At 45.7% G+C, this 24,213-nt stretch overlaps 1 protein-coding gene across 1 annotated transcript in view; it reads left to right on the plus strand.

Annotated features, from left to right (window-relative positions):
* The window catches only part of KCNQ3 (potassium voltage-gated channel subfamily Q member 3), a 302,253-nt gene that overhangs the window by 223,344 nt on the left and 54,696 nt on the right, over positions 1-24,213 (plus strand). The window lies entirely within an intron of this gene.

Here is a 24,213-nt window from a genome sequence, read left to right on the forward strand (position 1 = left end):
GCCTGAACGGCTTGGAGCCGGGCTTGGGTTCCCAGCCAGAGACTGGGCTGGGTCACAGCAGTGAGAGCACCAGATCCTCGCCAGTAGACCAGTCAGTGACAAGGGCCCCGGCCTTCGACTTTGCAGAGAAGAATTTCCACAAAGACAGTCATGAAGCAAGTAAACCGTTTAAGAGGAAAAAGAGTGGTGTCTGTGCGGATAGACACACAGGCGGACCCAGGGGGAGAGACAGAGTTGCTGAGTCTCGCCCTTGTGGCCGCTTGGATTACTTTAATGGGACATTTCTTCCGGGTTTCCTTTGACCGATCATGCTGATTTGCCTGGTTCACAGTCCATATTTGGCATATCTCAGGATCCTCCCATGTGTGCACATGCATCTCTTAGCCATGATGGATTTTATGGAAAAGGCTTATGCGTAGGGAACATCCCTTGACATGACTCCACTTTGGCCTCCAAGCAGCCTTTTCTGTGTATGTGTGGTTGGGGACGTCTCCTGACTTCAAGAAAAGAAATATGTGGTGTGGGCAGGGCCCAGCTTCCTCCCTTAAATTGTTCTGCTATTCTCATGTTGGAGTTTTGATCCACGAGGAATGAATCCCTGATTGTTTTACCCTGGGTGGAGGCAGTCTGGGGGATAGGGTGAGGGTTAGGGGAATATGGGGGTTTGGTGGTGCAGGGTGGGTTGGGGGATCTGCCTCCTACCTCAGCACTTGGCTTTCTCCTCTACTATATCCAGCAAACAAGACACATCCCCACCTCCAGACTTTGCTTCTCTCAGAGTGCTCCTGAATGCTCTCTCCTCTAGCCCAAAGCCCATTCAGAGTATCTTCCCTTGCTCTTAGCCCACCCTGACCTCTCCCATCTTTGAGTCTAATAAGACCTTTCAACTCACAAGCAGTGATATACCAAGTATTTATTTCATCTGCAAACAGTAGGCTTCATCACATGCTTATGCACCCAAGGTTTATTTGGGTTTTCTAATATTTATTTTTGTTTATTTATTTGGTTGTGCAGGGTCTTACTTGTGGCACGTGGGATCTTTGTGATCTTTTTAGTTGCGTGCGGCATATGGGATCTAGTTCCTGGCTCAGGGATCAAACCCAGGCCCCCTGCTTTGGGAGCACAGAGTCTTAGCCACGAAGAATATTTATTAACTTGCTCTGAATATGCTGTCCTGTAGAAATTAACTAATTTTAGGGAGCATTGTTTGCTTGTATGGATTTGGTCATCAGGGGCTTTTTTGGGTGGACTTTTTGACCAAAGGAGGAATTTCCTTCATCATAAAATATCCTTGATGTTTTTTAAAAGAGTAATACTTTAGGAAAGAAAAGTCCATCAGCTCAGGTCCCAGAGTACTTATTTCAGTCTGCTTCTGCGTTCACTTTGTCACGTCCCAAGAGTCAGCTTACCTTAGCCGTGGTATTTTATGAACGCCTTGAAGATTCCTCCTTCAGGTTTGGGAAGGAGGTGGTGGCTGTGGTCATCGTTGCTTATTTATCCCTAACTGTCCCCAGACCTTGGATCTCATGACCAAGCAGTCAGTCTAGGCTGCACAGGGCTGCTTACAAAAATAAATTCAGGGTCTGCCCTGTCTTTCTGCTTTTCCTCAGGCCTCGAACAGCAGGGGGCACGTTTGGAGAAGGCATTGCAGACCTGAGTGTTTTGCTCTGTCAGTAAGTGAGCTCATCGAGTGGAACTTAGGAAAGCAGTATCTGGTGAAAAACAGAAATTATTTGTGAGGGGGAGCGTGATGCAATGGAAAGAACAAGAAAACCGCAACAGGGTCTTGATTCTTGGGCCAGCACCCCCGGTATCCTCCTGGGCGACTTCAGGCAAATGTTGGACCTCTCTGGGACTCGTTCTCCTTGTCTGTAAAATGCAAGAAATACATTGGATCCTTCAGGGAGATTCTTGCTTTTCTTTAGCAGCAAAATCATTCATTCTGTTTTAAATTACATTTCGTGTTGAACTACAGTATCCATAAGCAGATAGAAAGTAAGATGCTCTGGTTAAAGAGAATTTAGGCCAGAGCAGGGAGTTGGTGTCTTCCCCTTTCTCAAAGGAATCCAAGAACCAGAATGATGTCATTGGATTTACATTTACGTAGCTCACAATGATTATTCTATGGAAAACAGTTTCAGGGCGCCAAGACTGCAAGCTCAGGGACCATTTATATGAGGTAGTTGTCGTGTGTAGGCAAAGAGGGAAGAGATGGGAAGTTATGTGGCTCCAGTGTAAACAGCACTATTGCCCAGAGATGGAACGGGTGTAAGCGGAGGAAGCCACCCACGCTCCCAGGGAACAGACTGCTGCCCCCGCCCCCAGCCCTGTCAGGTCCCCAGTGTGGCCAATGAGCCAAAACTTCACCAAGACGAGAGGAAGGACTGAGAAGCAACCCAGAACAACAGGATAGGGCTTTCCTTGTGGCTCAGCTGGTCAAGAATCCACCTGCAATGCGGGAGACCTAGGTTCAACCCCTTGGTTGGGAGGATACCCTGGAGAAGGGAAAGATTACCCTCTCCAGTATTCCAGGCTGGAGTCCATGGGGTCACAGAGAGTCAGACTTGACTGAGCGACTCGAAATGTAAAAAAAAAAAAAAAAAACAAAACAAAACCCAACAGGATAAGTTGGTAATTGAACAGTTGCCCTGTGAACCTTCTCATCAGATGCGGCCTGAGATTTTGGCATCACTTGGGAGCTTGTCAGGCCCCACCCTAGACCTGCAGGATCAAAATAGCTAGTAAGGTCCTCAAGTAATTCCTATGCACACTAGAGTCTGAGAAAGCCGATACTGGAAACCACTTCCGGGACGGATGAGCCTGCGCTAGCTTCCCGGATGTTCCATTTCCTGGTGTTGACTTCAGGCAAATCTGCCGTCTCTGAATTGTCTCATCCACATCATGGAGGCGATGATATTCCCCTCACAGAGAGTTTTGTAGGACAGAGACGCTATAGAGTTTAGCTCCCAGCTTACTACTGGAGCAGAAGTTGATGGTCAAGAAAATGAAGGAAAACAATAATCACACACACACACACACACACACACACACACACACACACACACACACACACACACCCCATCCCTCTATGGTCCAGGACAGAAGAAAGGAATTGAGAAAGAGGTGCTGGGCCACCGTTTTGTCTCTGGTGTGACTTTTCTGTTTTCTCTCTTCTACAGTGAGGGAAATTCATCATACTTTCTGAGGACAAGGGAAATATCTTTTAAAAATTATTTCCAGGAAAATTGTCTCCATTTCATAATTCATAGAACAAGCATGGATTTTGAATGGAAGCATTTTGATTTTGACCTCCCTCTGTGCTTCCTGCCTGTGAGGAAGGAAGGACGTGGGCTGATTCACCTTAGTTTTTCTCATCTGTAAAATGGGAAGAATAAAACCTTACAAGGAGTAAATGAGATAGGATGTGAAAGGAGTCTAACTCTTTTTACAAATCGCCCTTTCTCCTTCCTTTTCTTCCATGATTGTCTTCTGTCTACCATTATTAGAGGACCCATTTTATAAAAACTGTGGTTACAATTGTGGCATGGGAGCACGCATTCATTTAACAAAAATTTACTGGATGTTTACCATGTGCCAGGTGCTATTATAGATGCTACAAACGCAACACAACTAGGCTTGTTCATCTTTCTAGGGGTTTACACCTGTGCTAGACACTATCCTGGGCGCTAGGCAGGCAGCGTGCCTGGAGTTTATTCATTTTTCTCTTTCCTTACCCATCCTGTAGATTACACCAGGGCTATCTGAATGGGACAGAGATTCATTCCCTCCAGGAAGTAGGCAAAAGTCTGTGGTCATTTTGATGGCATTCACAAAACCTCCGTCATGTAGGTTTCAAGGATAAGATTCATTTAGCAAGGTCTTTGCATCCTCTATTGAAAATGCACCCACAACCACACACTTGGCTAGGCAAATTAATAACACAAACTAGACTGAAAATATTTAACCTCCTTAGGAGAACAAGCTGTTTTTCAAGGAGACTGGCAGGTCCATTTGCATGCAAACATTTAATGGGCTGCTTTTAAATGATCCTTATCTATTTATTGAAGCAGGTCTGGCCAGACCTCTCCTTGGCATCTCCTTGTTAGCTGTGAGTTGGAGCCTCCACCGCACATGATCTGGAAATCATCAAAATGCACTTAAATGGAAGATGCTCAATACTTGGAACTTTCAGTGTTTTTACTTGGACTTTGCCCCCAAATCGCTCAGTCAGTCAGCTTTGACTGAGCTCACCATTACAGCCAACCATGAGGAAACTGTCATTACGTGTACATTGCACATAGTAGGCGATCAATAAGCAGCATTGGATGAATGAATGAAGTCATTAGGTTTATTTCCTCTTCACCCTGTCTGAACACTCTCAGGTTTCCTCTCCAGTGGTATGCTGCTAAATGTTTAACAAACAACCCCAAGCAGGGGCCCCATTTTGCAGTGTTTGCTGGTTTCTGTGGTGGAAATAATCCTGCTCTGATACATTTCAGACGACCGGCATGACATCACTGAACACAGAGAAGAGATGGGCACCCTTATGGAATAGTTCTACCAGACAGAAAACAAAAGATGTAAATAACCTCAAGGGCATAGATAGTGAGTGAAATATAAAATAATTTGCTAGTGATGAGTTTTGAGCATTTATTACCTTTTTAGTACCGTTTATTTCACTGTAAGCTTATATAGTTTTTAATAACAGCTGAGTTAACCATGGCTTGAAAAATTACTGAGAATTTGACCATCAGCTCTCAGGAATCTCATGAAGTGGGTCAAATGCACCCCTGTTTCTTACACATTCCACATGTGCAAGCTCTGGAGTGACAGCTCCTCTTCCCTCTCCATGCTGTCTGGGAGGGCTGGGAACTATTAAGTGGTTCGTAAGATGCAAATAACCAGGTGATGGGTGTGCCCTCTCTCGAGCACTCTGCTTGCACCTGGTTGGAGGCGTTTTTCACCTGCTTCTGTTTGTGTTAGGAGCTATTTGTGTACTTATCCCTTTCACTGAGGTCTATGCAATCAACAGTGTGTGAAACCTAGACGTCAACTGAAGTTCCCTGTCCTTTGGGATCCAAGTGGAACTGATTCTAACACTCTTGCACCCAGGTGGGGGCCTGCTTCCCTTCACCCAGTCTTATTAAGTGCTGAGCTGTGTGCATGTTTGCCTGTGGGCCTCTGGCTTAGAAATCTGCCTGTGTGCATGTGCGCTAAGTCGCTGCACTCGTGTCCGACTCTGTGTAACCCTATGGACTGCAGCCCGCCAGGGTCGTCTGTCCATGGGAGTCTCCAGGCAAGAACACTGGAGTGGGTTGCCATGGCCTCCTCCAGGGGATCTTCTCGACCCAGAGATAGAGCCACATCTCCTGCACTGGTAGACAGGCTCTTTTACCACTAGCATCATTTGGGAAGCCCTAAAAATGTGCACAGATACCATTCTGTGAAGGGGCTCAGTACTTCCTCATTGACACGTGTAGCATCTCAACGACCTGGAACACAGCCCCTTTCCCTTGAGGTCCTTCCGAATACTGTGCACAGGAGGCAGCTGTGCACATAGCAGACCCCCTCCAAGCTTCGGGGCTGTATCTGGGTTGTGTTTTGTTCTTGCCGATGTTGTTGTTGCCATTGTTTTACATTTTCATGTGGTTTGGCCCTCTGGCCCTCTTCCCCTTAAAGCTTCCCATCTCTCCCTTCTCTATCTGACAACTCTTCCTTGAAATGTTCAACTCTTCCTTCTCCCTCTCCATGGATCATGTAAAGAGTTTATTAGGTGGAGAAATGTGGCTATGTATACTCTTTTGGCATATCTTCAGACTCATGTTTACTGAGAATCATGGACCCCCTTTTACAAGCCTCCCCTTTGTCTCACACTGGGTTCTCTAGAACCTGACTCTAGGCTGTAGAATACAAATGAAGAGGTGATTTCAGCAAAGGCACAAGGAGGGCAGCTTCTACCTGATTCCACAGTGAGCCCAGGGATGTGAGTTACAGCTCGACATTGTCCTGACCCAGGACCTATCCATCATTGGCTAAACCCCACCCCACCCACCTGGCCAGTACATTCTGCCTTCTGCTCCTGGCCACAGGTAAAGCATTTCCAGCAGCCCATGGGCAACTTTCTCCGAGACAAATAGCAGATAAGACTTGTTGGATGCAGAAAACTGAGAGAGAGTAGGAGGTCTGTGGTTAGAGGGTCTGGGTATGGACAATATCTGCTACAATCTTTTAGGGCAAAAGAGAACTGCCCAAACTTTAGGATTCCTGTCTTGGATTCTCTTCCCTATGAAGAGAAGAAAGCAGACTAGATATTTATTTCCATCAACTATGAATCATGGACAATCCTTGGATATTATGTGCTGTTGTTCAGGAAGTGTGGAGGGGATAGGCATGTCCAACCAAAAATTTTAATTCACAGGGTGATGTTTGCAACTGATCATATGTTTCCAAGAAAGGAAGCTCAGTGCCTGTGAACCAAAAGAGGTCAAAAGGGCTTGGAGCCCTGATTTTGGCAGGGATTCAGCAAGTGGTACTCCCATTCATTCAACAACTTTTCCCAGAGGGAATTCCTTGGTGACCCACTGATTAAAAATTCACCTGCCAGGCTTCCTTGCTGGCTCAGTGGTAAAAAAAATTTGCCTGCCAATGCGGGACACACCAGTTCGAGATTCAATCACTGGTGGGGGAAGATTCCGCATTCCGCAGAGCGGTTAAGCCTGTGTGCCACAACGACTGACCTGTGCACTAGAGCCCGGGAACTGCAACTACTGAGCCCTGGAACCACAGCTGCTGAAGCCTGCAACCTAGAGCCGGTGCTCCCTAACAACCCAGAGCCAGTGCTCCGTAACAACCTAGAGCAGGTGCTCCATAACAAGAGGCGCCCACGCACCGCAAATGAAGGGTAGTCCCCGCTCCCCGCAACTAGAGAAAGCTCGCAATGCAGCGAAGACCCAGCACAGCCAAAAGTAAATGATGAATAAAATAAATTATTTTTTTTTTTAAAAAAAGAACTGTTCCCAGAGGACCAGCTGTGCCCCAGGTACCACCCTCAGGTGTTTGGGGTACAGTACAGTTCAGTTCCGTTCCATCCCTCAGTAGTGTCTGTCTCTTTGTGACGCCATGGACTGCAACATACCAGGCCTGCCTGTCCATCACCAACTCCCATCACCAAACTCATATCCATTGAGTCAGTGATGCCATCCAGCCATCTTATCCTCTGTCGTCCCCTTCTCCTCCCACCTTCAATCTTTCCCAGCATCAGGGTCTTTTCAAATGAGTCAGCTCTTCACGTCAGGGTACAGGGAGATGACCAAGAAAGACACGTTCCACCTCTCATCCATCTCAGCTCAGTCTTCTCTCCTGTGGCATGGGGTACATCACCCAGCCTGGCAGATCTGTAGGGAAGAGGGATGAGGTAATGACAGGAAAGTGCTTTGGTAGCCCACATGTGGCTGAGTCATTTTTGCTTTCCCAAGTAGAGCATTCATCAAAACAAGGATTCTTTCCAGTCAAGTGATAGTTTAATTCAGTGCATCACAAACGGTGCCAGTCACGTGTGTACAGAGGGAGAGAAGTGAGGGGAGGGGAGGGGATACTGCCAAGGCTGGACAACCATCCCTCCCCATAAAGCCACCCTTGTTTTTGCAATTACAGTTATTTGAGTTCTGCATGAGATTTTTTTTTTTTCTTAAGTATAGCCTAGGGCTCCCAGGTAGCTCAGATGATAAAGAATATGCCCGCAGTGCAGGAGACCTGGGTTCGATCCCTAGGTTGGGAAGATCCCCTGGAGAAGGGAATGGTAAGCCTCCAGGCAAGGGTATTCTTGCCTGGAGAATTCCATGGACAGAGGAGCCTGATGGGCTGCAGTCCATGGGGTCCCAAAGGGTTGGACATGACTGAGTGACTAACACACACACACACACACATATACACACACACACACAAAGTTGATGTACTATATTGTGTTAGTTTCATTTATGTAGCAAGATGATTCAGTTCTGTATATTTATGTATATATATAGTACATATGTAATACATATACACACATATATTTTCAGATTTTTTTCCATTATAGGCTATACAAAATTATATAGGGTATACGAAATACTGAATATAGTTCCCTTGCTTATAGTAAAACCTTGTTGTTTACCTATTTTATATACAGCAGTGTGTATCTTTTAATCCCAAATTCTGAGTTTATCCCTTCCCACCTTTCTCCTTTGGTAACCACGTGTTTGCTTCTATGTCTGTGAGTCTGTTTCTCTTTTGTCAATAAATTAATTTGTATTATTTTCTAGATTCTACATATAAATGACACCACCTATGACATTTGTCTTCTTTGTCTGACCTACTTGCTTAGTATGATAATCTCTAGGAACATTCACATTGCCGCAAGTGGCATCATTTCATTCTCTTTATGGCCGAGTCATATTCCATTGTATTCATGGACACTTTGGTTGCTTCCATGTCTTGGCTATTGTAAATAGTGCTGCTGTGAACATTGGGTGGCATGTGTCTTTTCTTTTTTTTTTTTAAATTTTTTTTTATTTTTTAAATTCTAAAATCTTTAATTCTTACATGCGTTCCCAAACATGACCCCCCCTCCCACCTCCCTCCCCACAACATCTCTCTGGGTCATCCCCATGCACCAGCCCCAAGCATGCTGCCCCCTACGTCAGACATAGACTGGTGATTCAATTCTTACATGATAGTCTACATGTTAGAATTCCCATTCTCCCAAATCATCCCACCCTCTCCCTCTCCCTCTGAGTCCAAACGTCCATTATACACATCTGTGTCTTTTTTCCTGTCTTGCATACAGGGTCGTCATTGCCATCTTTCTAAATTCCATATATATGTGTTAGTATACTGTATTGGTGTTTTTCTTTCTGGCTTACTTCACTCTGTATAATTGGCTCCAGTTTCATCCATCTCATCAGAACTGATTCAAATGAATTCTTTTTAACGGCTGAGTATTACTCCATTGTGTATATGTACCACAGCTTTCTTATCCATTCATCTGCTGATGGACATCTAGGTTGTTTCCATGTCCTGGCTATTATAAACAGTGCTGCGATGAACATTGGGGTACATGTGTCTCTTTCAATTCTGGTTTCCTCGGTGTGTATGCCCAGCAGTGGGATTGCTGGGTCATAAGGTAGTTCTATTTGCAATTTTTTAAGGAATCTCCACACTGTTCTCCATAGTGGCTGTACTAGTTTGCATTCCCACCAACAGTGTAGGAGGGTTCCCTTTTCTCCACACCCCCTCCAGCATTTATTGCTTGCAGATTTTTGGATCGCAGCCATTCTGACTGGTGTGAAGTGGTACCTCATTGTGGTCTTGATTTGCATTTCTCTAATAATGAGTGATGTTGAGCATCTTTTCATGTGTTTGTTAGCCATCCGTATGTCTTCTTTGGAGAAATGTCTATTTAGTTCTTTGGCCCATTTTTTGATTGGGTCGTTTATTTTTCTGGAATTGAGCTGCATAAGTTGCTTGTATATTTTTGAGATTAGTTGTTTGTCAGTTGCTTCATTTGCTATTATTTTCTCCCATTCAGAAGGCTGTCTTTTCACCTTGCTTATATTTTCCTTTGTTGTGCAGCTTTTAATTTTAATTAGATCCCATTTGTTTATTTTTGCTTTTATTTCCAGAATTCTAGGAGGTGGATCATAGAGGATCCTGCTGTGATTTATGTCTGAGAGTGTTTTGCCTATGCTCTCCTCTAGGAGTTTTATAGTTTCTGATCTTACATTTAGATCTTTAATCCATTTTGAGTTTATTTTTGTGTACAGTGTTAGAAAGTGATCTAGTTTCATTCTTTTACAAGTGGTTGACCAGTTTTCCCAGCACCACTTGTTAAAGAGATTGTCTTTACTCCATTGTATATTCTTGCCTCCTTTGTCAAAGATAAGGTGTCCATATGTGTGTGGATTTATCTCTGGGCTTTCTATTTTGTTCCATTGATCTATGTGTCTGTCTTTGTGCCAGTACCATACTGTCTTGATGACTGTGGCTTTGTAGTAGAGCCTGAAGTCAGGCAAGTTGATTCCTCCAGTTCCATTCTTCTTTCTCAAGATTGCTTTGGCTATTCGAGGTTTTTTGTATTTCCATACAAATCTTGAAATGATTTGTTCTAGTTCTGTGAAAAATGTGGCTGGTAGCTTGACAGGGATTGCATTGAATTTGTAAATTGCTTTGGGTAGTATACTCATTTTCACTATATTGATTCTTCCGATCCATGAACATGGTATATTTCTCCATCTATTAGTGTCCTCTTTGATTTCTTTCATCAGTGTTTTATAGTTTTCTATATATAGGTCTTTAGTTTCTTTAGGTAGATATATTCCTAAGTATTTTATTCTTTTCGTTGCAATGGTGAATGGAATTGTTTCCTTAATTTCTTTTCTACTTTCTCATTATTCGTGTATAGGAATGCAAGGGATTTCTGTGTGTTGATTTTATATCCTGCAACTTTACTATATTCATTGATTAGCTCTAGTAATTTTCTGGTGGAGTCTTTAGGGTTTTCCATGTAGAGGATCATGTCATCTGCAAACAGTGAGAGTTTTACTTCTTCTTTTCCAATTTGGATTCCTTTTATTTCTTTTTCTGTTCTGATTGCTGTGGCCAAAACTTCCAGAACTATGTTGAATAGTAGCGGTGAAAGTGGACACCCTTGTCTTGTTCCTGACTTTAGGGGAAATGTTTTCAATTTTTCACCATTGAGGATAATGTTTGCTGTGGGTTTGTCATATATAGCTTTTATTATGTTGAGGTATGTTCCTTCTATTCCTGCTTTTGGCATGTGTCTTTTCGAATTAGAGTTTTCATCTTTTCTGGATGTGTGTCCAGGAGTGGGATCATGTGGCAGCTCCATTTTTCATTCTTTAAGGAACAACCACACTGTTCTCCATAGTGATTGCACCAATTTGCATGCCCACCAATAGTGTAGGAAGGTTCTGTTTTCTCCACACCCTCTCCAGCATTTCTTCTTTGTAGATATTTGAGGGCAGCCATTCTGACCAATGTGAAGTGATACCTCTTTGTAATTTTGAAGACTTGTTTTTAAAGAAAGAATTCCACTCCTAAAGGAAGAAAAGATGAGAAGGAGGGAGGGAGTGAAGAAGGAGAGAGAAAAATAGAGATATTGGCCTGGCTTATTTAAAGTCTACTTCAATTGGGGGGCACAAAAGTCTACCGTATATTTTTAGGAGCACATGCATGGTAAGTTGCTTCAGTCATGTCCAACTCTTTGCAAACCTATGGACTGTAACCCACCAGGCCCCTCTGTCCATGAGATTCTCCAGGCAAGAATACTGGAGGAGGTTGCCATGCCTTCCTCCAGGGGCTCTTCCTGACCCAGGGATCGAACCCAGGTCTCTTATGTCTCCTGTCCTGGCAGATTGTTTACCACTGAGCCACTTGGAAAGCCCTTCAGGGGCACATCTATTGCTTAAATGGTGGTCTGTGTCTCGGTATTCGAACAGGAAAGGATCTGCAGAAATTCTCTAGTTTCTAGGAGGACGTTGTCACTCAGGAAATGTGACTTGCCCCAGGTCACCCAAGTGGTTGGGGTACAGCCAGGACCGGAACCCAGGCTCTTGACCCCAGTGTGAGGTCTTTTCACCACCGCTTCCCTCCATACCTTGCTTTATGTTTAGTGAGGACAACACCACAGTCTTCCAATGCATTAGCAAGGTACCTGGATTCCGAATCATTCTGCATATCTTTCCTTCTCTCTGTGCGTTTTTTTTTTCTTGCCCTCGTTTCAAGGAGAAAACTTGGTATCCTCATCTCTAAAGACAGAGAGAAAAAAGAAGCCCACTTGAAGTGTCACGCATATGAGGCTTTCCCATGCCATCCCATAGCTCGGTCTCCAGCAGCATTGATTACGCAGTCCCCATTAGAGCCCTGTGAGGTCACGGGGACCTTGATAAATGCATCTGGGGTCCTCGTTACTGTGGCCAGGATGGTTTTGGAACCAGAACTCTCAATGGCCTACCAAGGAGGCCAGCTCTTGAAGGACGCCATCTCTCTCTCTCTCCACATCCTCTGAATCAGTGGCCTGTGCATAAAAGAGGGACACACCAAGGATGAGCTTTGCCAGCATCTCAGGGTTGGAAGGGATGACATATGCCTGGCAGGAACTGAGTGTACCAGGTGTGGGTTTGGGTCTTTGAGTATTGGCAAGGTACCTGGATGGGCTCCCGGGGACGAGGGAGTGGGAACCCTGAGCCAGAATTCCTTACTGTCCCCCAGAGAGGGGTGGAGTGAGGGGGGAGGAAGTTGTGGGAGGAAGAGTGGCTCCTGCAACAGTGAGGTCCATGGGCCATGGGTAGGACTATCAGGCATTCAGATGGCAAAGCTGGAAGGGACAGTTAAGGCTCCAGCAGTGGAACTCAGTTTCCAAGATGATCACAGCAGCTTGAGATACAGGCTGAGTCTCAGAAGATGACGTTGAACAAAGGCAAATGTAAAGCCTGTACCTATGTCTGAGGTCAGTTACACAAGCACGGATAAACGATCTTCTGTTGTCGTTCAGTAGATCAGTCATGTCCAATTCTTTGCAACCCCATGGACTGCAGCATGCCGGGCTTCCCTGTTCATCACGATCTCCAACGTTTGCTCAAACTCGTGTCCATTGAGTTGGTGATGCCATGCAACCATCTCATCCTCTGTCGTCCCCTTCTCCTTCAGCCCTCAATCTTTCCCAGCATCAGGGTCATTTCCAATGAGTCTGTTCTTCACATCAGGTGGCCAAAGTATTGGAGCTTCAGCTTCAGCATCAATTCTTCCAGTGAATAGTCAGGGTTGATTTCCTTAAGGATTGACTGGTTGGATCTCCTTGCAGTCCAAGGGACTCTCAAGAGTCTTTTTCAGCACCACAGTTCAAAAGCATCAATTCTTCAGTGCTCAATCTTCTTTATGGTCCAGCTCTCACACCCATGCATGACCACAGGAAAAACCATAGCTTTGACTATGCAGACTTTTGCAGCCTTCCCCCCAAGATAAATGTTATGCCTTAATTTGCAAAGCTTGATGCTGGCTCCAGAAGTTGGGAACAGTAGAGACAGTGAGCCCAAGCTTGGGGTTACTCCTAACACTCATGGCTAGTGAATGGTCTTGCAACTTTCCCTTCAATGACTGACCTTAGAAATAGGTGAGAGGGAGGTGGGCTCAAAGCCCCAGGATGCTGTTGAGTGTAAAATTTGCAGCTAATAAGCTGAAGCCCCTGAAAACTTATTAGGGTGCCTTTGACTGCCTTCAGTCGCTGCAGAGTGGTGCATGCGCTTGACCACCTCAGTGCCCAGCACGGTCCACTAGAATAATTGGTTTCTTGATGATGCTGTAAGTATCTGGGGAACAGACCTGATTCTTGGGCCACCTCTGTACCTTGACACGAGACTCAGTACAGAGTAATTGCTCAGTAAACATGTATTGGATGAAGGACCGAGTGAGTGAATATAAAATCCAGGAGCATTTAAGGATGAACATGAAGCCCAGGGAAGGAAGGAAATAGCTCAAACAATCAGCCGTGATGGCTGTTGTTTCTACAAGTGCAGCTGGGCAAACAGATGCATCTCCCCATGCTAACGCCTGCATGGGCACTCTCTCTGTCTCTCTTTTATAATCTCTCTCCTTTTGGAAACTTGAAGCCGCTAAATGTTTCCATTCTAATGAGATTTTCAAAAAGAGAGAGGGAAAAAGTGTCTAGAATAATGAGGGCTTGTGGCATGCTGAGGGGGGAAACAGCAAGGGGCCCGGGTCTTGCTTTGTGTCGCAGTGTTTGGCTCGCAAAAGAAACGCTGGAGTCAGTTGTAGGAAGGTGCTCAAGGAATAAGAAAATATAAGTTGTTTACACCTTTTGGTTTGGGTTTGAGAGGACCGATTTTTATCTCTAAATGAGAAAGCTATCCAGGGCATGGTTAGAAAAGTAAGTAATATGCCAGTGACACGTTGGCATTTTTCCCACTATCTTCAGCCTGAAGGCGGTTGAAAGGTTGGCTTGGCCACCATCTAGGTGAGGAAGGTGAAAGTGAAAGCGTTAGTCACACAACTCTTTTGCACCCCATAGACTGTAGCCCACCAGGCTCCTCTGTCCATGGGATTTCCCAGATAAGAACACTTGAGCGGGTTGCCATTCTCTTCTCCAGGGGATCTTCCCAACCCAGGGATTGAACCCAGGTGTCCTGCATTGCAGGCAGATTCTTTACCAGCTGAGCCACCAGGAAAGCCCGTGTAGGTGGGGAAAGTGAGGGCCTCCTTGGGATGATTTCACAGCTGCTGGGAAGACTTGCTCCCTTTTCTCCTAGAACCTCCAGCTGGAGGTCCCACATGAAGTAACTTGATCCTCAGGTGCTGCGTGCTAAGTCTCTTCCGTCGTGCCCAACTCCTCATGACACTGGACCGTAGCCCACTGCTCCTCGGTCCATGGGATTCTCCAGGCAAGACTACTGGAGTGGGTTGCCATTTCCTTCTCCAGGGCATCTTCCCGACCCAGGAATCAAACCTGAGTCCCTGAAGTCTCGGGTTTGGTGGCTGAGTTCTTGACCACCAGTGCCACCTGTACAAGCCGTTATGCCCTTTTCAAATGCAAATTTCAGGTGCCATTTTATACCCATTCAATTAGCAAGTCAACCAACAAACTGTAATAAATAGCCAATGCTGGCAAAATTGGGTAACAATGGATGTGTGTGTGTTCCTGGGGACAAAGTGTGCAACCATTCAGAACAGTAGTCTGGCAGAATATATCAAGAATCAATTCAGATATTTGAAGCCCAGATAGTCTAGAGGTTATTATGAGGAATTGATTCTAAAGAAGGAAAAGCTTTATGCGTAAAAATATATACCATCACATAACTTATAATAACACAGAATTGGTAGCACTCTAAATCTGAATATCCAGCAATAAGAGAATGATTGTATATATTTCAGTGCACTGATGTCATAGAAAGTGCCTCTTCCATTAAACATGATTGTTTGAATATTTTATAGTCAAGTGGAAGAATATTTATACTTTAATAAGATAAAAATGCAGACTATACTGTTGAGACAAAGCAAATATTGAAAATTGTGTATGCCTATGTCCTTGGGCTGCAAAAGGGATAGGAGAAAATGAAAACAGCTGATTTATTAGGCTTAGAATTGAATACGGTGATTCTTTTATTTTGGTTTCCACTGTGTGCTTTAGAATGTCTTCTATGAAATGGGTCTTTTAAGCCAGGAAGACCGGAGATGCACAGGTGAAGGCGTCTGATGGTAGGCACGCACGGTGACCAAGAATCAGTAAAAAGATGGAAAGTGTTGGACCTGCAGTGAGAAATGCAGATGGAAAGGTTGACAGGGCAGCAGTGGAGGCTGGAAGACCACAGGAACAGGGGTGACTTGGAAGGGAAGGGAGGGAAAGGAATGCCCCAGCGCTCGGGCTTAGATGCTGGGCTCTGGGATTCAAGCCCCAGCCAAGTCCTCACCAGGATTCCTTATGGCCAGACGAAAGAGAGCTGAGGAGGGTCTGGACAGAAAATGCTGCCATCCACTGTGAGCCTTTGAAGACAAGCCCCTCTCCTCCTGGAAGGAGGGAGGGGTGAAGGGAAACTGTGGAGCCTGTTTGCCACTTGTCCCATCACCTTCTCACCTTCTACCCTCATGCACCACAGGGCCCCTCCACGCAGGCATAGGGAGGGACAGCTGAGGAGCCTTTGCTGGCCCTTCCCACCCCTCTGGATGAGAGAGAGCTCACCCTCCACCTCGTGACAGCTATGAACACGGCGATTCTAGATAGCTCCTGCTCCAGCCTTCCTGGAAGCAGATGCTGTGTCTGATCCCAGCAGTCTCAGCAACATTACCATGGAGCATGCAGACTCTCTGCTTCAGCCTCACAAGGTGGACTTTGGTGTTACTGATGCACAAGAACAGAAGTTAAGATAAATTAAACAGCTCTGCCTGGGCCATGAAGAGGGTATGGCAATCCACTGCAGTATTCTTGCCTGGAGACTCCCATGGACAGAGGAGCCTGGCAGGCTACAGTCCATGGGGTCGCAAAGAGTCAGACACGATGGAGCGACTAAGCACAGCACAGCCTGGGTCATAAACACATGAAGAGGAGCGGCTAGGGAGGAAGCACCATGTTTGATTCTGAAATGCACGCTCTTTGCCCTGCTGCACACGACCTGTAGATCAGTGCTTGGTACACAGTTGTCATTTGGTCGATAAGTCATCTCCAACTCTTCGAAGCCCCATGGACTGTATCCCGCCAGGCTCCTCCGTCCATGGGATTTCCTTCTCCAGGGCACTTTCCTGATCCAGGGATCGAACCTGGGTCTCTTGCATTGGCAGGTGGCTTCTTTGCCATTGAACTACCTTGGAAGCTCGTTGTAGACAGTAGGTGCTTCCAAAATGTTCATGTAAGAGTTCTGAACCCCCCAAATCCGATTTGTTCCCCGAGGGGGGACAGTTTCCCCACACCAAACAATTCTCTGACATCCACTGAATGTCCTATAATTTAACTCAGTTCTGACACTGTCCACCTGGAGAGAAATCAGATTTCACAAGTTAAGGGCTCATCCCGACAAGACTGCGCCCACCCCTCTGCCCCACTTCAGATGTCGGTGGCAAGTCACAGGTGGCCACCTGTGCTTCTGGCCGACGGGTTATAGACTGGAGGTTCCCACGACCTGCTCCTTGGGTTTGATTCACTGACTGGAGTGACTCACAGAACTCATAGAAACATGTGACTTATTTTAAGAGCATCTGTTTATTACAAAAGGGTTTAAGTCAGGCACAGCCCATGGAGGAGATGCATAGGGCAATGTGTGGGATAAGAGCTTCCCTGGTGGTTCCAATGATAAAGAACACGCCTGCCATGTGGGAGACCCAGGCTGGATCCCTGGGTAGGGAAGATCTCCTAAAGGAGGGAACCCCTTCCAGTTCCATTATACCCATTCCAGTATTCTTACCTGGAGAATTCCATGGACGGGAGCCTGGTGGGCTACTGACCATGGAATCGCAAAGAGGCAGACTCAGCTGAGTGAATAACACATATATACGTACATGAATGGGCTAAGGCCGTGGAGCTTCCATGGGCCTCCAGGAACACCACACTCCCCACATCTCCACGCGTTCCAACCCTGAAGCTCTTTCAACCCAGTGCTTTTGCGTTTTTATGGAGTCTTTACTACATAGGCATGACTGATTAAATCAGTGGCCATTGGTGATGGAACTCAAGCTCCAGGCCCTCTGCCCTCCCAAGAAGTCGGGGAATTGGGACTGGTAGTTCCCACCCTCTAATCACTTGATTTTTTCTCCTGGCAACAGCTCCCATCCTGAGGAGCTTCCCAACAGTCACCATGCTAACGTCACAAAAGACACCCGGATTGTGCTCCCCACTAAGGAAATTCCAAGGGTTTTACGAACTCAATACCAGAAACTGGGTCCATACATATTTCTCATTATAAATCACAGTCTCACAGCATAGTAGGTGCTCTGCAGGGGTTTGATAATTAAGCATCCTCTTAAGTGCCCAAGCAGGGGTCTATGGAAGGATGGATTTAGACCTTAAAAATACCACCCCAGGTGTGAAACAAGGAAGATTTTGTTCACAAAGCTGACTGGACTTTTAGTTGAGGTTTATGAATTTTTAATTATGCCTTTGTTTTTCTTAACCCTGTAATGTCATGCCAAGGGCTTCCCAGTGGCTCAGTGGTAAAGAATCTGCCTGCCAGTGCAGGCGACATGGGTTCAGTCCCTAGTCAGGGAAGATCCCACATCCCACAGAGCAGCTCAGCCTGTGAGGCACGGCTACTGAAGCCCGTGCACCCTAGACCCCTGCTCTGCCGCAAGAGAAGCTGCCACTGTGGGAAGCCCGCGCACCACAGCCAGAGAGGAGCCTCTGCTCGCTGCAACCAGAGAACAGCCCGCAAAGCAAAGAGGACCCGGCACAGCCAAACATAAATACATTTTAAAAATTACATTTAAAGAAGCCATTAGCGGGCAGACAAGACACGCAAGAAGAAATGCCTGGTAACATACCAAGGAACTTCAATAGATGTTTCCAGAGACAGATTCACCATGAAACTAACGAAACTTAAGCTGTTACTCCGGTACTTATTTTTTTAATCATATTTGTCTTCTTTTCCCTAAACATTTACTTCTTTTCTTCCACAAATCTGGATATGACCCTATTTTATTCCTTTATTAAATATTGTGATATCCATCTCAACAGCAATGAGATGGAGTCCCTTCCTTTTAAGTTTTAAATATTTTTTTCTGCACTGCATTAGACACGTCAGATATCCTCAGGTGGTACCAACTGAGTTCCATTGCCCTGAGCTCTTAGTTTAAATCAAAAGTTGGGAAACTTTTTCTTTAAAAGTCAAATAGTAAATATTTTAGGCCTTTGGGCCAGATAGACTCTGCTGCAGTTACTCAGCTCTCCTATTGCCTCACAAAAGCAGCCACAGACCACATATAAACAAAGGAGTGTGGCTATGGTATAAAAATTTATTTATAAAAAAGCAGCTGCCTGGATTTGGCCCAAGGGCCACAGTTCACTAACCCCTGGTTTAGATGGTCAAAACCTGCATCTACATTACACATCTGTGGATCCAGAGGTTGATCAGTTCAGTTCAGTTGCTCAGTTGTGTCTGACTCTTTGCGACCCCACGGACTGCAGCACACCAGGCTTCCCTGTCCATTACCAACTCCTGGAGCTTGCTCAAACTCATGTCCATTGAGTTGGTGATGCCGTCCAACCATCTCATCCTCTGTCATCCCCTCCTCCCGCCTTCAATGTTTCCCAGCATCAGGGTCTTTTCCAATGAGCTGGAAACTTACCCAGAGGTTGATAGGGACAGGATATAGATAGATCAAGATCTAGACATCGATATCTGTGGTTCTTGGTGATTACGATATTCTTGCTTAATTTCAAGGACAAGGAAGGTTTCTAAACACAAAATTACTTTTTCTATATTCCAGTAAAGCCATTTTTTTGACTCTATGAACATAAGACGAGGGAGAAAGAGGTAAAAAGCTTGCATCTGAATGCCTGCTATTTGCCCGGATTCATAGCAGTTTATGTACGTGGTTCTCTTTTTATTTACATGACCATCCCATGAGGTAGGTTTGGAGGCTCCCTAATTCCACAATTAATAGTAATCAGTGAATATCTACTTAAAAGGTATCTGCTGAAAATGGGTACCAAACTTCATACTAAACAGTGAAATTTCTTATTAGTATATGATCACAAAAATATAATTAAAATACAAAAATGTGTTTATTGTATCTCACAGGTCACAAAATTTAAATTATAATTGCAACTATGCTCTGATTTTTACAATGCACAAAGAAGACTCAGTTGAGTGTTAATTTGAGGTTATATTTTCTTTGCCAAAACTTGATGATAATACAACATGACTTCCCATTTTATTCTGTCAACATTTGGGGGGAAGGATTGTATGGTATTTTTCACCTTTTGAAATATCATTTGCTCTTTAATTGTTCCAGTAAGATGATCGCTTGTTAATGGTTTTTCTGTATTTAGAACAGCTCTTCATCATCACATCCATCAACTTCATGAAATCCTGCATCCTTTGTGAGCTTTGCCTTCTCTTTTTGCAAATGGTCCATACTGTACCATTGGATGCTGTCCCTGATAGAGAGACAGAGGCTGAACTGCAAGGCCATGATGTGCAGGACACAGGCTGCTGTTAAACCATCAAGGATGTTTGCACGGAGACTTCCTTAGAGAGGTGGTTTTTAGTTGTGAGAGTTTCTGCTGCCCTGTGCAATCTCTGAGCTACAAAGACTGGGATAAGGAATAAGATCAAGAAAATCCCTTGATTTGTCACTTGTGTGTTGTAAGTGAGAAACTGAGGTTCAAAAAAATAAACCTGCCCTGGGTCATCTGGTTTCTAGGTGGTGAGTCAAGATTCAGATCCTGTGGAGCCTGACTACAAGCATGCCGTTTAATGGCCAACAGTTGGAGACTGAAAGAAGAGTCCATGCTTTCCTCCCCCAATCTAGGATCTTGGCGAGCTACCTGGCTCTTGAAATATGCCTATGGGGAGCAGGAGCCATCAGGGGTCCTGGGGAACTGCTTAGAGATGGAACCAAGCTTTTTTCCCCCAAACTGGAGACCAGATGAGAGGGAAGCTGAACTCTCAGTGCGCCCCGCCCCCGGGTCTCCAGCTGGCCCGGCCCTGGCCCTGTTCCCTGCAGAAGCTCACTCCAAGCCTCATGGTCATTCTCAGAACGGGGTCTGGTCCCAGCATCTCTGCCCCTCCTCCTGTGGTGACCCCACTGCCTGAGCCTGAAGGCTGTGGTCCTCATCTGTAAAACGGGGGCACGGATATAACGGTGACAGTGTCCCCACCTGGCACTGCTGCTCTCCAGAGTATAAGAGAAAATGACATGCAAAAAAAAAAAATTACCAGGTAAATCCTAGAGTTTTCACTCTCTTGGGTTCCCCTTGAATGAAATCCTTGAGGGGATATTTGTCGTGATTTCCGGTGGGTCCGGCTTTGTTCTTATGAAGGGAGGCCAGGCTCGGGTGGGAAGAGGCAGGTAGGAGATGGTGTCTGGTTTGAGGGCATATCAAGACCCTTGACCTCAACTGGTTTTATTTGGAAAGACGGTCGGGACTCTGCAGACAGGAGGGCAGCTGTTGACTCTCCCCAAGAAGAGAAAAGCAAGAGAGGAGAGAGAAAAAAGTGGCGTGAAGCATGTTGTTGTTTAGTCGCTCAGTCGTGTCCAGCTCTTTGCAACCCCATGGACTGCAGCACATCAAGCCTCCCTGTCCTTCACTATCTCTCAGAGTTTGCTCAAACTCATGTCCATTGAGTTGGTGATGCCATCCAGGCATCTCATCCTCTGTCATCCCCTTCTCGTCCCACCTTCAATCTTTCCCAGCATCAGGGTCTTTTCCAATGAGTCAGTTCTTCGCATCAGGTAGCCAAAGTATTGGAATTTCAGCTTCAACATCAGTCCTTCTAACGAATATTCAGGACTTATTTCCTTTAGGATTGATTGATTTGACTGGTTTGATTGTTGTCCAAGGTACTCTCAAGAATCTTCAGCACCACAGTTCGAAAGCATCAATACTTCAGCGGTCAGCCTTCTTTATGGTCCAACTCTCACATCTGCACATGACCACTGGAAAAATCATAGCTTTGACTATGTGGACCTTTGTCAGCAAACTGATGTCTCTGGTACAGAGAAGAAACTCATATGACGGAGGAAGTAAAAGAATAATTGGTCTCCTGAGATGGCTGAAAGGGAGGTTGGTGCGCTGAGCCACTGGCATTAGAATAACAGACAAAATGATCCTAGGATGTTTTCTTCAGATGCTCCTTAACTGCAGCCCCTCCCCCAATTGCACGCACAACCTCTACATACATTTATATCATGATTCTGACTGTTCTACACTGTGTTATGATTTGTCTGTGTTAGTCCCACGTACATAGGGATATGTGCCCTGTGTGGAGTATATGTTAAGGATACTTGTTGAATGAATAAATTAATTTTGAAATACTTTTTAAAAAATCGGTGAGGCATGGAGAGAGAGAGAGAAAAAAAAACCACAAAGGAAGAGAAGGGAAGAACCCATCTAGCTGCACCTCTCGGTCTTCCATCCGTGAGACTGATAATTCCACCCATGAGTCTGGAATCGAGTTCGTATCTTCAGCGTAAAGTGAAATGTTCTGGGGACCAAAGAGTGCTTCCCCTTCTCAGGTGAAGGAGGGCTTCTTTGATGCCTTCCGCTTTATAAATTAATGATTGTTTTTAAATCTCAGCAAGTAAATTCCCCAGGTTGCCAGTACTTTTCAATTCCTGGAGATGCAAGAAAATACCAAGTTCCGACGAGCGTTTGCTTCCCCCTGCAGGCTAAAGCCTGGTTCTGCACTCCCCCACCCCCGCCCCGCGAATGGGAACCAGGCTGAAACTGCGTATTGGTGACCGGTTAAGGTCGAGCTGTCCCCTCACCTGGCTCTGAAATCACAATTAGAGCTTAAAGGGACTTATGTACCTAGCTCCGACCTCTCCTCTAAGCTTTAGACTTGAATTTCGGTCAGCTTGCTGGATATTCCCACTTGGACCTCAAACAGTAGGTCCACAGCACGATAGCATGACCTATCTTTGCTGGCTTGCTGGCTTCTGCACACATACTCCTGAAGCCTTTGAATAGCACGTTGTCCACCCTCTCACCTCCCCCCATTGATCCTCCTGTAGCTTGGCCTCCCTGTCCCATTGGTGGAGATGCAAGGCCACAAACTTCATTTTAGCCAGGCTTGTTCTTAATGACTCCTTAGCATGTGGCCGTATCTCCTCCTCTTTGTCATTCTCAGCCCTGGAGACCCACCCCCATCTCCAACTTCTGGCTGCTTTCTATTGCTGGGAAGTTTAGCAGTCTCATGCCTTGAGGGTTGCAACTTCCACCTCAACTGGATTTGTAAGATATTTTGCTAGACACAGGCAGTGCCTGCCTTGGGACGCGTTCTCATGCTGGGTGTTAAGATGGTGTGCTGTCTTTATGACACGGTGCAAGCAGTGATTACCAAATGATAACGGACTGTGATCAGTACTGGAATAGAAATGCCTCTGGGTGTTCTGCGATCCCAAGGGAGGGATCACATGAGGAACTGTTCAGGCAGTAGCTGGCAGCCTCTAGACGCAAGGTGTGCCCAGTACTGTCAAGGTGTTAGCAGGAGGTAAAGGGGCATGTGGGGGAAGTGGGCAGGGAAGAGGAGCATTGAGAAGAGGGCTTGAGGAGACGCAGTGATTCTGGGGCTGGGGAAGCAAGAAGGGATGGGGAAGGTCGGATCATGAAAGGCTCGCACCCCTTACTGAAGGAGAAAATTGAACGGGGTTTAGTATCCTTGAACTCTCTGTACATGTACGTGTTGTTCACATTGCCTAGGGGTCCATGCTACAGGTCAACACACATAGAATGGGGAATGTCCTGGATAAACTGGGACGTATGGTCCATGCTAGCTAAGACTCAGATAGCCTTCCAACCCACTGACCACAGCCTCTGGGATGCTTCCTGTGTTGTTTTCCCAAAGCCTGTGGGCACTCAGATGATAACCTCAGCCAGACTCTCATGTGGCCATTTGTCCTGTTTCCTCCACTGGGCTAGGAAGTCCTTGAAAATGAAGGCTAGGTTTTTATTCGTGTTTGTATAAAATGCTCCTGCAGTTCAGAAGTTGCAGAAGACGCAGGTTCAATCCCTGGGTCAGGGAGATCTCTGCAGTCTTTTTACTGACGACACAGTTATCCTGCTAGTGATTATTCCTTCTGATGAATTTCTTTATCGGTAAAATGGGAATGATCATATCTACCTTGGGAGAAGGTTGTGAGGATAAATGAGCTGATAGGTGTAAGGTGGCAGATGGTAAGTGCTCACTAAAGAGTGGTGTTGGGTGTTGAGATTGTTACCATCATCATCAACACCAGAGACTTAGATGAAGAGTAAGCAGGTTCCACACATGTCATGAATTTAAAATAAAACGGCCAAACAGGAGGGAGTTGAAAATCTCATTTGGGTTCCTAGACAGGGTTGGAGACAGAGTCAGATCTGCAGGTCAGCAGGACTGTTGATCAGAAAACGCAATCAAGATCATCAAGGGGTGGGACCAGGACTCCGGTCCAAGCCAGCTCCAGGAGCAGACAACTCCAAACCTCCTTACATCATGGTCCTTACCATCACACCATGAGTTGGTTTTCTGTTTGTCCGGACCGTCAGCTCAGGAGGACAGATCCAGCTTGTTCATCATTGGATTCCAGCTCTGCCTCCCCCAGTGCCTACCATATAAATATGCAATGGGTGGAAGAATGAATGAATGCCCGAGTTGGGCACCCACTTACCTAAAAACAAACGGGAAAGACATGGGTGGGAGCCTAGCAGGACACAGCGCCGGATCACACAGAGCAGGAGGACTTGGAGTCTGCGGTGCCAAGACTCCCGCTTGCACACTGTCCTTTAGTTTCCCTCTTAGACACCAGGGTTTCCCCCATGGTTCAGATGGTGAAGAATCTGCCTGCAGTGCTAGAGACCTATGTTCAATCCCTAGGTCAGAAAGATCCCCTGGAGGAGGGAATCTTACCCAGTCCAGTATTCATGCCTGGAGAATTCCATGGACAGAGGAACCTGGCGGTCTATAGTCCATGGGGTCACAAAAAGCAGAGTCACGATGGAGCCACTAACACTTTCAC

This window comes from Ovis aries, chromosome 9 (assembly GCF_016772045.2).
Source record: "Ovis aries strain OAR_USU_Benz2616 breed Rambouillet chromosome 9, ARS-UI_Ramb_v3.0, whole genome shotgun sequence".
In the NCBI taxonomy this organism is placed as follows: Eukaryota; Metazoa; Chordata; class Mammalia; order Artiodactyla; family Bovidae; genus Ovis; species Ovis aries.